Consider the following 17,348-nt stretch of genomic DNA (forward strand, 5'->3'; position numbering starts at 1 on the left):
TCAGTGAATGTTGTCTCCATGGAAGTGATCGATCGATGTATTACAGCAAGATCCTCCAAGTCCGCAACGAACTTCGCCAGCATTGCCGACATGCTCAGCAGCTGACGCTGAATCTCTCCCGCCAAATTCCCTGGTCTGCGGCCCTGTCAGGAGTATCAGCTTGAGCACATAAGTGTCTTTTAATGTCTCCAGAGCCCGATGATTTTGAATTCTTTGACATATTGACCTCACAGAACAGTTATGAAACAGGTGTATCAAATCTCACCGGTTTATGACACAAAAATAATTAAAAACTAGCAAAGTTCTCAGAGCTCTCTGTTCCAACACCCACATGGCGTCACGCAACTCCCAGCATTAGGATTCTTGAAGAAAAGTTTGTGTTAAGATTCTGCTGGGGGGAAAAACTCAATGAAGGACAATTTTGAGGGCAGTAAATATAGTAAATTTTGTGTATTTTCTTTTTGCTAGCCAGCTGACAGTCAAGTCATTTTACAGATACATCAGTGATGTAATTCAAATTACATTTGTCAAAAAACAAAGAAAAGATGACTGAAACAGGCAAATTGCTAGCGATGCAGACACAGTGTTTGTCTTGTACTGTGTGAACTTTTTAAAAAAAACATATTTTTAAACCAAACATTATCAAATTTTGGGCCTTTATTCAGAAAATTATTGCATTCAGCACCTTTACTATTTTAAAACACAAAAGATGAGCATTATATTTGCGATCTCAACACCTGCAACTCCCCACCCCCAAAATGCTTTGGTCCTCCCCAATTATCAAGACATGGTTACGGCCTTGCCACATGGTTATTTAATGTATTAATAATATTTCAATCAATTTTCACCAAAAATAACTATATTATGATTAGTGCCTGACCGATAAATCGGTTGACCAATATTATCGGCCGATATTAGCCTTTTTAGATATGTCGGTATCGCCATATATATTTTACCGATATGTGCCTATATGAAAACTTTTTTTTCAGAACATATAATGCAGAAAACAATGCTTTAGAATTGGTGTCATTATGTAGTTTGTCCAGCAGAGTGTGCTCCGACTCCATTGTTTACAGAGCTGAGCTGACGGTGGCTCTGCATACAGGGCGGAGTTAAGCGGTGCAGAGTTGAGCTGTGTGTCGGTAAGTTGCAAACTAGTTTGTGAAATACATACTGGAAAGTTAATAAACAATGACCCCATAATTTTCCCTTTTCAATTTACTAATATAACGTTAACCCTGTCCCTGACAACCATGTCACTCAGCAATCAACGTTGCGGTGGTGGATTGTGTCTGTTGAGTGTTGATTTCATGCTACGCTGTTACCTAGATGGTGAGACGCAATGCTGGAAAGTAAAATAAACAATGACCGTCTTTTACTCTCCATGACAACGAGCTTATAGCTAACTAGCTAATTACGTAGCTACTTTCATTGCTTGCAGCTGAGTGGGAGCTAATGTGTAAACATGTATTCACCAAACTGTTTTGTTCAGGATTCACAGTTTGGTACCCCCTTCAACCGAACAATTCTAGTCGTTGCATTTACAAAATGTAATATTTAAAAGTCTGGTTTTCCACCGTTGAAAGTTTCCCTTGAACTTGCATAGCAGAATACATTGTAACACGGCTGCTGCTGTTTATCTTGACTCAGCAGTATTAATATAGTCAGCATTTGACTGATACTAAACAGTAATGCTGATGTTTATTTAGCTATTTATTTAAATTTAATTTATTCTTTATTTTAATGGTCAGCATTTGACTGATACTAAACAGTACTGATGTTTATTTAGCTATTTATTTTATTTTTATTTATTCTTTATTTTAATGGTCAGAGATTGACTTATACTAAACATACAGTACTGACGTTTATTAAGCTATTTATCGTATTTTTATTTATTCTTTATTTTCTCAGTGTTCATTTCTAGAATTTGTTAACAATGTATAATGATAATGTCAAATATTCTTTGATAAAAATATTTGTTTAAGAAAGCAGCCTTCTGAGTACCTTTGCATAGTCACATCGGTGCAAAATCGGTGAACAATCCACATAGAAAAGGTCTGTTTTCATTCCAGCTCAAAAATTAACTATATCGGCCACCATATCGGTAATCAGTGAATTTTCCCCCTCTTAAATCGGTATCGGTCTCAAAAATCCCATATCGGTCGGGCTCTAATTAGGATATACACCATTATTGTTATATAAAATTGACCAATAACTTAAGAATTTGGTGATTTTAGGCCCTACTCTGAACTATCAATGATAGTTTTTAAATTGTTAAAAATGCTAAAAGTGCTCTTGACTACACCACACATCTGGATATACAGTATGCCTATTCATAATGCTGTTCTCTATCATTTGATCATAATTTGATGAATTATTGCTACAGTCACTACAAAGTGAAGTTCTAAACACAAGTGCAAAAAAATATTTTATGTGAGAAGGGTTCTAGAATGTAACCTAAAAGTAAAGTAATTAGTAGTGTGATTAACTTTTTCACTTAAACAATCCGTAAAATAAATTGATTACCATTTTATAGAAGTAATTAGTCATTTGTAGTGGATTACTTTTTTGAGTAACTTACCCAACACTGACAAGGAAATATACAGCTCCCTAACTCACTCATTATGGATAGCACATCAAATCAATTTACTTTAATATGCTAAGAATGTATGAAGCAGTGAAGTCGTGAAATGTACACAATCATCTCTTTTGAACAAAATTCTGTTTATATAATGTTAAAAGTTATAGCAAATGACAGGCTTTAATGTGAATAAGGAGTAATCCATAATGAGTCACATTTGCATAGAAAGGGGTGTCTGTGCTAAAACTACAATGGCAAAGCACTAAACCAGTGCATATAGTCCCTGATTAAGCTGAATTGCCTGCCAAAGTGATACAAATTATTAGTGAATTCACCCAGAGAGTGGTCAAGCATAATATGGAGCTTTAATTGTACATGAGAGAGAAATGGCCAACCCTTTATTCATGGGTGCATGTGTTATGTGTGAGGACCTTTTCATTCTCAGCCGGCACTGGCTACAGATGAAGGTGGAGTGCAGTAACTGCATACTAGCTTCCCACTCAAGTATGCAGAAAGCCCCTAGAGAACGCAGCAGGAATTCATTCAAACAGCAGCGCAGAACTGAAGACTATTAATACACTGTGCTGATGGCCTTCGCTCACCCCATCCCCCCCAAAAAACAGACCAAATTTGTTTGTGGCCTAAATGTCTGGCTTGGCTTTAACAAAGAGCCTCAGCTACACACTTACTTTACATTCACTGAGCATTAGTAATGAATTAAAGAGGGAGATATATAAAATTAATTTTATTAGTATGAAAGCTCTTTAAAGGAATACTCCGGGTTCAATACAAGTTAAGCTCAATCGACAGTATTTTTGGCACAGTACTGATAACCACCAAAAATTTTACTTGCCCCTCCTTTTCTTTAAAAAAAGCAAATGTCTGGGTTACAGTGCGACACTTACAATGAAGTGAATGGGGGCCAATTTTTGAATGTTAAAATACTCACTTTTTCAAAAGTATAGCCACAAGACATTAACAATATGTGTGTAAACATGATTTTCGTGTGATAAAATCACTTACTAACCTTTTCTGTGTAAAGTTATAACCAATTTTACAACTTTGTTGCCCTGAAACCCTAAAATGACTGCAAAAATAACCATTTCAACAACTTTACAGCTCAAATAATACATGAGTTTTAACAGAAGAATTAATGTAAGTGCTTTTATAAAATTATAAGCTTCACATTTCTGCCTTTAAACCAGAGGGGGGCAAAGTACGGCCCAAGGGCCATACACGGCCTGCCGGGCACTTTCATCGGGCTGCGCGGCATTTTTTAAATGTGTTAAATATCATTACATTTGAGTTAGGATTTTGGTCCAAAATTAGTAATTTGGTGCTATAAAGTCCAATAGATGGCGCAGTAGCCTGCAATACGGTATATTAAACCACAAACATTCTGCCAGAATTAGAATGAACTAAGTTATATCCAATTCACTGCTGCCTTGAGATGACTGAGAGAAAAATAAGTGCGGAGAAAGTAAGAAAAGTTGACTCTGAATGTCGCGTGTTTAAAGAAGAATGGACAGCAAAATACTTGTTCACCAGTGTTGGACAGAAGGCAATATGTCTGATATGCCAAGAAAGTCTTGCCGTTTTTAAAGACTACAACCTCAGTCGTAATTTTTCAAGTAAGCATGCAAATTATGTCAACCTGTCATCTACAGAAAAGGCAAACAAGGCCTTAAAACTTGCCACGAAATTAAAAGCCCAACAAAATACATTCACTAAACAGTGCTCTCCTCAAGACTCGGTAATGAAGTCTAGTTACGTAGTGGCACATAAAATCGCAAAGCATAGCAAGACTTTTGTGGATGGGGAGTTTGTGAAGGACTGTATGGTGGAGACTGCTGATATACTTTGTCCCGGTACTAAAAGCCAATTTGAGAAAATTAGCTTATCACACAGAAACATAACCAGGTGTGTGGAAGTGATATCTGAGGAGCTAATCTCCGAACTAAAAAAAAAAAAAAAGCTGATGGCTTCGATCTTTTTTTCTATAGCACTATATGAGAGTACTGACATCAGAGACACAGCTCAACTTTCAATTTTTGTCAGAGGAATAAATCAAAACTTCGAAATAACAGAGGAACTTCTTGCAATGGAATCAATTATGGGAACCACAAGGGGCACGGACTTGTATGACATGGTGTCCGCCTGCTTTGAAAAAAAATAACCTACTGTGGAGAAAACTGACAAGCGTCACAATGGATGGATCGCCAAATCTTACCGGTAAAAACATTGGCCTGCTAAAAATATTACAAAACAAAGTAAAAAAAGAAAGCCCAAACTCAGAGGAATTCATATTTCTTCACTGTATTATTCATCAGGAAGCTCTGTGTAAAAGTGTGTTGAAGCTAGTAAATGTTGCCAAAGTGGTTGTAAAACTTTTCAACTTTAAAAGGGCAAGAGGGCTTAACCATCAACATTTCATTCAGTTCCTCACTATCACAGAGATGGAGCACCATGACTTGTTGTACCATTCAAATGTGCACTGGCTAAGCCTGGGGAAAGTGTTTCACCGTGTCTGGGAATTGAGAAGTGAGATAGTTACATTCCTTAAAACAGCTGGTAAAGCTGATGACTTCTCCAAGTAACAAGACACAGACAGACTGGCTGGCCGACTTTGCGTTCGGTGTGGACATATTGGGGCATTTGAACAATCTAAACCTGAAATTTCAGGGAAAGGACATTTTTGTGCATGAATTGTATTCCAACGTGAAAGCGTTCAAAGCCAAACTTGTGTTGTTCTCCAAACAAATAAGCAGCCGATCTCTCGTTTTCTGACACTGGCCGTACTAAGCTCACCAATACCACAGTGTCACACTGACACATACAGTAGCACTTTGATCAACCTGCATGACGAACTTTCCCGTCATCGACATCCAATGTGACAATGCTTTAAAGGAGAAGTACAAAACAGCAACAATTGATCTGTTTTATGCCTCACTTGATAAAAATAAGTTTCCAAACATTAAAAAGTATGCCCAAATGATGCTTGTTTTATTTGGGTCTACTTATGTGTGTGAACAAACTTTCTTAGACATGAACTACAACACATACTGTCACAGATCAAATTGAACAAATAGCCACTTGTCAGCTGTTCTGAGGATATCTGCATTAAACATTACACCAGATTTTGATGCCCTTGCCAAGAGAGGGGGCCATACTCATTGTTCACATTAACATTGCCATAACCACGACTGGGGAAGGCAAAGATTATGCTTTCTTCCTCAGTTTTCAACATATTTTCATGGTGTTGGATATGTAGTAATAGATGTAAAGCAATGCACTTGGACACAAGCCTTTTGTCCACATTTATCTGAAAATTAACACTGGTACTTTGGGCTAAGACAATTTTATATTGTATTGCTATATATTAAATGAGAATTGGTCCTTAATATGACAAATGTTTCACAAATATTTGAATGTTTTTTCAGAACTGTATATTACACATCTGTTTTGTATGTAGATCCAGTGATATACACAAGAGTAGAGATGCTGGAAACTGTGTTTGAGGTGTTATAAAAAAATTATCATTCTTATATAATGTATGATGGACATCACCTGATTTTAGGGTTCCCTCACCTCCGAAATTCCAGTTTAACCCCTGGGTGCTTCTCAGTCGGAAGGCTGTGTCCTTCCTAGACAAGTCCTTCTGAGGCTGTAGGCTAGGCTCCTCCTCATCATTCATATATATGTATATATATATATATATATATATATATATACACACACTACCGGTCAAAAGTTTTGAAACACTTACTCATTCTTTATCATAATTTTTTTCACATTTTAGAATAATAGTAAAGTCATCAAAACTATGGAATAACATAAATGGAACTATGGGAATTATGTTGTGACTAAAAAACTCCAAAATAAATCAAAACTGTGTTATATTTTAGCATCTTCAAAGTAGTCACCCTTTGCCTAGAATTTGCAGGCATGTACTCTTGACATTTTCTCAACCAACTTCTTGAGGTATCACCCTGGGATGTTTTTTTAAACAGTACTGAAGGAGTTCCCATCTATGTTGGGCACTTATTGGCTGCTTTTCTTTATTATTTGGTCCAAGTCATCAATTTCAAAAACTTTTTTTTTTAAATTAAATTTTAGTTTTATAATGAAATAAATTAATATGGTGGCACAATTATATTTTTGTCTACAAAACTAATTTCAAACATTTAAGCATACACCTTCAGATCAAAAGATTTTTAAGCTTATGAAAAACATTTCAGTCGTGTTTCAAAACTTTTGACCGGTAGTGTATGTGTGTGTGTGTGTGTGTGTGTGTGTGTGTGTGTGTGTATATATATATATATACAGTACTGTGCAAAAGTTTTAGCCACTTGTGAAAAATGTTGCATAGTGAGGACGCTTTCAAAAATAATGCCATAAATAGTTTTCATTTAGCAATTAGCATCATACAAAGTGCAGTAAACATAAAAAAGCTAAATCAATACTTGGTGTGGCCACCTTTGCCAATTCTCCTAGGTACACCTGGACACAGTTTTTTTTTTTTTTTGGTTGTTGGCAGATAGGATGTTCCAAGCTTCTTGGAGAATTTGCCATAGTTCTATCTATTTAGGTATCTATTCTGTTTCAATTGCTTCTGTCTCTTTATGTAATCTCAGACTGACTCGATGTTCAGTGGGGGGCTCTGTGGGGGCAATGGCATCTCTTGCCCTGTTCTTCTATTCTAATCTTTTCTATTTGCAAAAGAAATGTTTGGGAGTCTAAAATGTATGTTTCCTTTTGACACACTAAAGCTGAAGATATAAATAACCATCTTAACACAAATGTATTTGTGAAACATCTTATGTGCCTAAGACTTTTGCACCTTATATATATATATATATATATATATATATATATATATATAATATACAGTACACAGTGCCCTCCACTTGCATTGGCACCCTTGGTAAATATCAGCAAAGAAGGCTGTGGGAAAAAAAAAAATATTTCACAAAAATCTATCCTCTAATGGATATCAAACAATTGCAAACACAACACAAGTTTAAAAAAAAAATGTATATATTTGTGTAAAATATATGTGTGGCACAATTATTGGCACCCTTTTATTAAAAACTTTGTGCAACCTCCCTTTGCCAAGAATACAGTGCTGAGTCTTCTCCTAAAATGCCTAATGAGTTTAGAGAACACATGGCAAGGGATCTGAGACATTCCTTCATTCAGAATCTTTCCACATCCTTCAATTCCGAGGTTCACATTGGTGGACTCTCCTCTTTAGTTCACCCCACAGGTTTTCTATGGGGTTCAGGTCAGGGGACTGGGATGGCCATGGCAGAACCTTGATTTTGTGGTCAGTGAACTGTTTTGATGATTTTGTGTTGATATTGATGTGTGTTTTGGATCATTGTCCTGCTGGAAGATCCACCCACAGCCAATTTTAAGCTTTCTGGCAGAAGCAGTCAGGTTTTGATTTAGTATCTGTTGGTATTTGATAGAGTCCATGATGTCATGTATCCAAACAAGATGTCCTGGAGCTCTGGCTGAAAAACAGCCCCACAACATTAAAGATTCACCGCCATATTTAACCATGGGCATAAGGTACTTTCCATATTGCTACCTCTCTGTGTGCGCCAAATCCATCTCTGGTGTTTGCTGCCAAAGAGCTCTATTTTTGTTTCATCTGACCATAGAACCCAGTCCCATTTTAAGTTCCAGTAGTATCTGGCAAACTGAAGACGCTTGAGATTGTTGTTGGATGAGAGCAGAGGCTTTTTTCTTATAACCCTCCCAAACAACTTGTGGTGATGTAGGTGACATCTGATTGTAGTTTTGGAGACTTTCTGGCCCTAAGACCCAACTAAATTCTGCAATTCTCCAGCTGTGATCTTTGATGGTGGAAATAGGCATTTTCAATGCTTTAGCTATTTTCTCATTTCCACTTCCCATTTTGTGAAGCTCAATAACCTTTTGCTGCACATCATAACTATATTCTTTGGATATACCCATTGTGATAGATGACTAAGGGAATTTGGCCTGTGTAACCTCATGTTTACACCCCTGTGAAACAGGAAGTTATGGCTGAATAATTTAATGTTCCTAGTCACCCAGGTGTACTAAATTTTTTAAAATATGAACAGGAATATACTTCAGTTATATTTTAATCATAAAAATTTCTAGGGGTGCCAGTAATTGTGGCAAATGTGTTTTAGAGCAAAATATTTATGATCCAATATTCCCGATCTCTCCACTGAGAAAATAACTTTGAGCATCTAAACTACGATACAGTTTCATCGCCTCTCTTGCATAGATGCTTAGTATTAACACCACATCAGGATAAGTCACCTCAGGTAAAGGTTTAACGTTATTTGAGGAAAATATGTTAATGCTAAACCTTAATTAAAGGATCTGTTAATGAAACCAGAAGTGCTTCAGGAATAGATGCGTTCTAATTCCTTTGTTATTGTTTACATGCTTGAAATGGTCTGTATATTTTTATTTGTTAATTAACTTTATACAAAGTGCAGTTATAAATAAAATAACTAAATCAATATTTGTTGTGACCACCCTGACTTTAAAACAGCAACAATTCTCAGAGCTACACTTGAGCACAGTTTTTCAAGGTTATTGTCAGACAGGTTGCCCTAAGAATCTTGGAGATCTTGCCACAATTCTACGCATTTAGTCTTAATTGCTTTAGCCTCTTCACGTAATCCCAGGGTGACTTGATGATTGAGATCCATACCATCTGTTGCAGGACTCTTTGTTCTTCTTGTAACCTATTTGTAAAAGGAATGTTTGGAAATAAAAAAAAAAAAAGTTATTTTCTATTGACACACTAAAGAAAACATACTGTATAAAATAACCATCTTAAGACAAATTATTGTGGGAATATATATATATATATATGTGAATATTGTTGTCAAATGATATACATTGCACATGAGTGGCATCAATTTATCATCTTGGAAATCATTACAATTACTTAGCATTTACATTTTGTATAAAAAATGAATTTGCTCTCTGATCAAATAGTAAGTCAAATAGAGTTGTTAAAAATGGCATCTTTGATTACTTTTGATTTATTCATCATACTGGAAATCTGCTGGAAATGCAAGGTCAAGTTGAGGACATTGCATTGGGGGAAACGGTGCCAAGTGCAGTACTGTCTGTTGTATGCTGCCTAGTTTTTTGAAGATGTAGTAGGTTAACGGGTTTTCCATTCATATAGAAAACCTGCATACTGTGCACAGTAAACATAATATATAGGACAAAATAAAGATGATGCTGGAGAGCTTGGCCTGATCTATTCCACTAAAATAGATGTCAAAATATTACTGTATTTGTAAGGCCTAATGCACAGATCTAATATTTTGACACATCTGTTTTTTTTTCTTATCTGTTTTTTTATTTTTTATTTTTTTAATAACTTCAGATATACAGTAAATTATTTTTTTTTTTACATTAATAGTTCAAATTAATCTGAGCTGCACAGTCAGTGAATCGCACAAGTACTGTTAAGGGATTGGCTGCTCAGTGGGCTCACGGGGATATTGCATGGTTCACTTGAGTATTGCAGTTTCGTCCCTCTTTTGAAGCACTTGGCTTCCAACACAGCTCATAACTCAATAAAACAGGCATACTTTACAAATATTATTTAGTGTAAATGGTTTTGAATACTGTTTAAGCCTCCAATTGTCCTAGTGTCATTTTTGACCCGGGAAGAGTAAAGAATACTTTATAAATGCAGCATAATTTGTGATACTGGACCAAACAAAATACAAATTTTATATAAATGTTTGTTTATGTAACCTGTGTAGTCTGTGTTGTCTTTGTGGGTGCTGAATTAATGATACTTAGTTCCAGATGAGTTTATTTTCTGGTGAGCAAAAGAAAGAATAAAATTTATTTAATGCTGCAATGCCCCATAACACCATAATTTTTCTACACAACGTGACATAGTGGAAAGGGGAAGAGGTTAAGGGGGAAAAGGAAGTTATGAGGTGGGTCTCAAGGGTGAGGAGTTATGCAGGCACAAGTAAAAAAAAGCAAACAGGCTCATCAGGGAGAGAAATTTTGTGTAATATTTTATATCTGCCCTGTATAATTCATAACACTATTTCTTTACTTATTAGGGTTCCAAGCACCGAAGGTGCAGGAACTCTATTGTATTTGTTCCGATTTTCTTATTATTTTCCTTAGTAGGGGTCCAAGCACCGAAGGTGCAGGAACCCTATTGTGTTTGTTCTGATTTTCTTATTAGGGGTCCAAGCACTGAAGGTGCAGGAACCCTATTGTATTTGTTCTGATTTTCTTATTAGGGGTCCAAGCAATGAAGGTGCAGGAACCCTATTGTATTTGTTCCGATTTTCTTATTAGGGGTACAAGCACCGAAGGTGCAGGAACCCTTATTTTCCTTATTAGGGGTCCAAGGACCGAAGGTGCAGGAACTCTATTGTATTTGTTCTGATTTTCTTATTAGGGGTCCAAGCACTAAAGGTGCAGGAACCCTATTGTATTTGTTCCGATTTTCTTATTAGGGGTACAAGCACCGAAGGTGCAGGAACCCTATTGTATTTGTTCCGATTTTCTTATTATCTTTCTTATTAGGGGTCCAAGCACCGAAGGTGCAGGAACCCTGTTGTATTTGTTCCGATTTTCTTATTATCTTTCTTATTAGGGGTCCAAGCACCGAAGGTAAAGGAACCCTATTGTATTTGTTCCGATTTTCTTATTAGGGGTCCAAGCACCGAAGGTGCAGGAACCCTATTGTATTTGTTCTGATTTTCTTATTAGGGGTCCTAGCACTGAAGGTGCAGGAACCCTATTGTATTTGTTCTGATTTTCTTATTAGGGGTCCAAGTACCGAAGGTGCAGGAACCCTATTGTATTTGTTCCGATTTTCTTATTATTTTTCTTATTAGGGGTCCAAGCACCGAAGGTGCAGGAACCCTATTGTATTTGTTCCGATTTTCGTATTGTTTTTCTTCTTATTAGGGGTCCAAGCACCGAAGGTGCAAGAACCCTATTGTATTTGTTCTGATTTTCTTATTAGGGGTCCAAGCACTGAAGGTGCAGGAACCCTATTGTATTTTTTCCAATTTTCTTATTATTTTTCTTATTAGGGGTCCAAGCACCGAAGGTGCAGGAACCCTATTGTATCTGTTCCGATTTTCTTATTAGGGGTCCAAGCACCAAAAGTGCAGGAACCCTATTATATTTGTTCTGATTTTCTTAATATTTTCTTCTTATTATTATTCTTTTTTTTTTTTTTCTGCCCTAAAAGTGTCTGGGCGTCAGAGACCGTAAGACGTAGAGATGCCAAACTTGGCAGGATGGTTCCAAATCACCCCCACTACTCAGGCGTACAGACACACATCCGTCAGACACTAGGTGGCACTATTGCAAATAAAACAAACAAAAATCACATTTTGGGCCATAAATCTTGAACCGTAAGGGCTAGAAGCAAAATTATTTTTTCCTCTGATTTCTTGCGTCATGCCAAATATTTGTACACCCTGACAGAATTTTGCTCCGCCCCTTCGTTTTCCCGCTATTTTGAATTGTTTGAAAAAAATTAAAAAATACAAAAAACTCGTCCTAGGCCGTTTGCCCGATCGGAACCAAACCAGTGCAGAATGATTCAGCATAGTCCCAATATGAAAAGTTATCAAACGAATTTTGAAATTCTGATTTATCATCAAACGGTACACCAAAATGTTCGTAGTAGGCATGTCCATTTTACTAAAACAGTTATAACTTTTGAATAGATTTAGGTATTATCACCAAATTTGGTAAATTTATGTATGGGCTAATGCTGAGGTCACACAAAAAATATTGCACACCTTTGCCTCTTGGTGGCACTATAATAATTAAAAAACTAAAAATGGCTCTAGCTATGGAACCATTGGTCCAATCGACCTGAAATTTTGCATGCACTGTCTTTGTCCAAGGTGCCATCGACCAATCAGCTTTCAGCAGCTTTTAATATAGGGTTAAATAAGGCCAATCGGAACTAAACTTGGTATGCCTATTTGTCTCTTGGCCCAAGAGGTCTGTGCAAAATTTGACAAAAATTGGCCACCTGGAGGCGCTATAGCATTTTACATGCATGTAAATTGTTGTATATACCGCTGTTTAAAAAATAAACATGTTATTCATACCATACTGTAGATTTGGTACACGTATGTATGGGCTCATTGTGAGGACACACAAAAAGTATTGCACACCTTTGCCTCTTGGTGGCGCTATAATAATAAAAAAACTAAAAATGGTTCTAACTATGGAAACGTTGGTCCGATCAACTTGAGATTTTGCATGCACTGTCTTTGTCTAATGTGCCATCAAGGTCTATGAGGACAGTTGCATATCTTTAAAAACATGGCCGCCATCGACCAATCAGCTTTCAGCAGCTTTTATATAGGGTTAAATAAGGCTGATCGGAACTAAACTTAGTATACCTAAAAGTCCCAAAAAAGTTAGCAAAGGAATTTTGACATTTTTATTTATCATCCGTAACGTTTGTAATGGCCGTGGCCACTTTTCCAAAAATGGTTATAACTCTTGAACAGAATCAGATATTGTCACCAAATTTGGTACACATAAGTATGGAGTAATTCTAAGGATACACAACAACAATTCAACAAACAACATCTTGGTGGCGCTATAAAAGTAAAAAAAAAAAAATTGATCTAACTATGGAATGGCTGGGCTGATTGACTTGAAATTTTGCATGCAGTGTTTGTGTCAAAGGTGCCATCAAGGTCTATAAGGACAGTCATATACCTAGAAAAACATGGCTGCCATCAACAAAATCATATTTTAGCAGCTATTTGATCTAGATCTAGTCCTAGTCCGTTCACCCAATCGGAATCAAACCAGTGCAGAAAGATTCTCTGGAGTCCCATTATTAATAATTATAAAAAAAGTTTTAACCTTCGATTCAATGTTGCAAAGCTACACCAAAACATAAGCTGTGTGCATTGCCACTTTTACTTAAACAGTTATAACTCTTGAATGGAATGAGATATTTCCACAAAATTTGAGACACTTATGTATGGGGTCATTCGGAGGACATAAAAATTGCATACCTTTGCCTCTTGGTGGCGCTATAACAGTCAGGAATGTAAAAAATACCAAATCTGTGTGATACCGCACCTGATGTTTCTCAAAATTAAGGCACTTTATCATTGTTTTAGATGTTTTCAGACTATCTAATTAGGTTGGCTTGACTCGTCCCACACTGTTTGGCGTAGACCCACGAATTATGACTTTTCTAAGGGATGGGGGGTACGGTGCACCCCTGGGGGGCAAAAAAAATCCCAAAAAATCCTATAGCATTGCATTGTGACTAATTTTGACGGATCACATCTCCGGATCAGAGTTTCATAGAGAAATGTGGGTGGACTCATTTCATATGGCGTAGCAAGCAGTTTTGGAGCATTGCATGAGATTGGGGGTAAGATGTACCCCTGGGGGGTAAAACCGGCCCACAAATGCCCCATAGGCATACTATGGCAAGGGTCTCGCTTGTCTTGTTTTTTCCTACTATGCAAGACAATGAAATTTGTGGGATCATATCTCCCAATCAGAATGTCGTAAAGACATAGGGACAGGCTCATTTCACTCGGGCTACCAATCAGTCTTTAAGTATCATCTTGGAAATGGCATACCCACGCCCTAGCAACCATTTATGGCACCCTAGCAACCGCCCACATAGACTTCCATTCAAAATGGCTCAGAAGGATACCTTCAGAACAAAATTTTGTAGACACTTGGGGATTGGATTTTTTGAGTCAGGTTAGTAATCAGCCAACAAGAATCTCTCTGGTCACTGGCTAGCCACACCCTAGCAACCATTTAGAGCACCCTAGCAACAAGCCCTATTGACTTCCATTAAAAATGTATATCTTTGGAACAGGATTTACTAGAGACATGAGAGTTGGCTTGTTTTAATTGGGTGAGCAACTAGACTTCAGGTATCATCATTAAGTAAAACTATTTAGTCACGCCCTAGCAACCTTTTAGAGCACCCTAGCAACCAAACCCCATTGACTTCCATTCAAAATGTCTGAGAGTGATATCTTTGGATCAAAATGTCCTAGAGAAATGGCAGTTGGCTTGTTTTACTTAGGTGAGCAATCAGACTTCAGGTATCATCATAGAAACTACTTAGCCACGCCCTAGAAACCATTTAGAGCACCCTAGCAACCAAACCCCATTGACTTCCATTCAAAATGGCTAAGAGTGATATCTTTAGATCAGAATGTCCTAGAGAAATTACAGTTGGCTTGTTTTACTTGGGTGAGCAATCATTCTTCAAGTATCATCATGCAAACTACTTAGCCACGCCCTAGCAACCATTTAAGGCACCCTAGCAACCACCCCCATAGACTTCCATTCAAAAAGTTTCAGAAGGATATCTTCAGAACAGAATTTTGTAGACACTTGGGGATTGGATCTTTTGAGTCAGGTTAGTAATCAGCCAATAAGAATCTCTCTGGTCACTGACTAGACATGCCCTAGCAACCATTTAGAGCACCCTAGCAACCAGCCCTATTGACTTCCATTCAAAATGCTTAGATGGGGATCTAAGGATCAGAATGTTGTAGAGACTTCTGGTATTGTTCATTGGACTCAAGGTAGCAAAGAGCCTTTTGAGTATCACCTTAGTAACTGCCTAGAAACCAGATGGGGTTACCCTAGCAACCAAGTAGCAAATCACATATCTCTGCACCAGAACATCGTAGCGACTTCCAGTTTCATTCATTTGTCTCAGGGTAGCAAGGAGCCTTCTGAGTATCACCTTGGTAACTGCCTAGCAATCATATGTGGTTACACTAGCAACCAAGTAACAAATCACATATCTCTGCACCAGAACATTGTAGATATTTCTGGTTTCTTTCATTTGACTCAGGATAGCAAGGAGCCTTTTGAGTATTACCTTGGTAACTGCCTAGCAACCAAATGGGGTTACTCTAGCAACCAAGTAACAAATCACATATCTCTGCACCAGAACAATGTAGACACTTCCAGTTTCGTTCATTTGACTCAGACAAATCAAACATAAACAAAATTTTAGGCAATAACCCTTGAATAATTTTACTTCAAAAGATATGGATTCAACCAACGGAGTCGTATGGATGAATTTTATGATGCCTTTATGTGCTTTTTACAGCTTCAAATTTTGGTACCCAATTTTCAACAAATTTAGTTTAGGCACGATCTAGTCTGTCAATTCGTATTATTTGGCATCCACTGGATCATTTATGTCAATTCTGATTATTTTGGTTATTTCTTCACATGTGCTTGGACCCTGATGATTGCCGCTTGTGGCTATGTTTATCACTTTTATTATTATTATTTGTATTATTTTGCACCTGAACAGTGCCTCACCTGTTTGCCTTGATTCTGAAGCACACAGACCGTGAAATCTGTTAATTTAATTTAATTACAGCCTTTTGCAGTTTAATAATCACATATGACTTGTTCACGATTTTGATGTTATTTTGAACAATTGTGCAGCCCTGAAGGATCCTGTAATTAGTCTAACACTCTTTAGGAAATCAAGTCACCAAATAAAAAGTGCATTAGAATCACTGCAATATTTACTATATTACTTTATTTTATCGCCAGCGAAGTCATTGCAATGATTTTCCAGCCCTACATAGCCTTATTCACCTTAAGCACCACAGAAACTAGCGCACAGCCATTTTTCAAATTTTGTCTTGAAACTTCCAGTTGCTATATAGATATCTATGGTGTTGACATCAAAGTGATATTAGCTAGTGAAGTGGATTTACAGGATTTAGAGTTGCCAAAATGTATCATGACAATTTTAAAGTGTTCAGGGTATGTCATAAAAACTAGAAAAGCAGAGGGGGGAGATTTTAAAACAAGACTACTTAATACAACAAGACCCTACCTTCACACTGTGGACGTATTTATATGTCTCTGTGTACATGGAACTCCAAAAGACAACACAAAGTCATAAAAAAAATATCTCTGTACGACACCTCTGGCCATCTTCTAATATCGTTCACCCATCGTGTTATAGTTAAGGTGAGCAGATTTTTTATTGTTAAACCGGGAAGGTGTGCCACTATTTATACACACACACATACACACACATACTGTATACTGTACATGTTAAAGTGTATGTTTTATTTTATAGTCCATTTACAACTATTTTTAGCACATTTAAGCTTTTTAAAAATGTGGGGTGACAAATATATATATTTTTTTCATTCTTAAAGTTTAGACTTTAGTCATATTACCTTCACAGACTCATCATTGCATTGTTAATTAAGATATGTTTATTTAAAATACTGTTTTACCCTTGTGCTTGTTGGATAATCAGTCTAATGAATACATTTTCTATAATTTGTTCCCTATCTGTCACTCACTCGATGTTGGTGTCGATGTAGTGACACTAGGGGTCACTCTTGGGAGCCCAAGACACCTCTGGTCTTTGATAAAAGGCCAATGAAAATTGGCGAGTGGTATTTGCATGCCACTCCCCCGGACATAAGGGGTATAAAAGGAGCTGGTATGCAACCACTCATTCAGATTTTCTCTTCGGAGCCGAACGGTCATGCTTATTGTGCTGAATACTACTGTTCATTCACCTCTGCTGGATCTGACGGCGCATTTCAGCGGCTTCTCCCCCCTTTGCACTGGTGCACTGCAGAGAACGCCCCTGGGCACTTCGGCAGAAAAACTAGAGAGTATATTTTCTGAAAGAGCATTTTTCCCCTCTAAAAGAGTATATATTTCTCTAAAAGAGCGCACACAC

This window comes from Myxocyprinus asiaticus, chromosome 39, assembly GCF_019703515.2.
Source record: "Myxocyprinus asiaticus isolate MX2 ecotype Aquarium Trade chromosome 39, UBuf_Myxa_2, whole genome shotgun sequence".
Lineage (NCBI taxonomy): Eukaryota > Metazoa > Chordata > Actinopteri > Cypriniformes > Catostomidae > Myxocyprinus > Myxocyprinus asiaticus.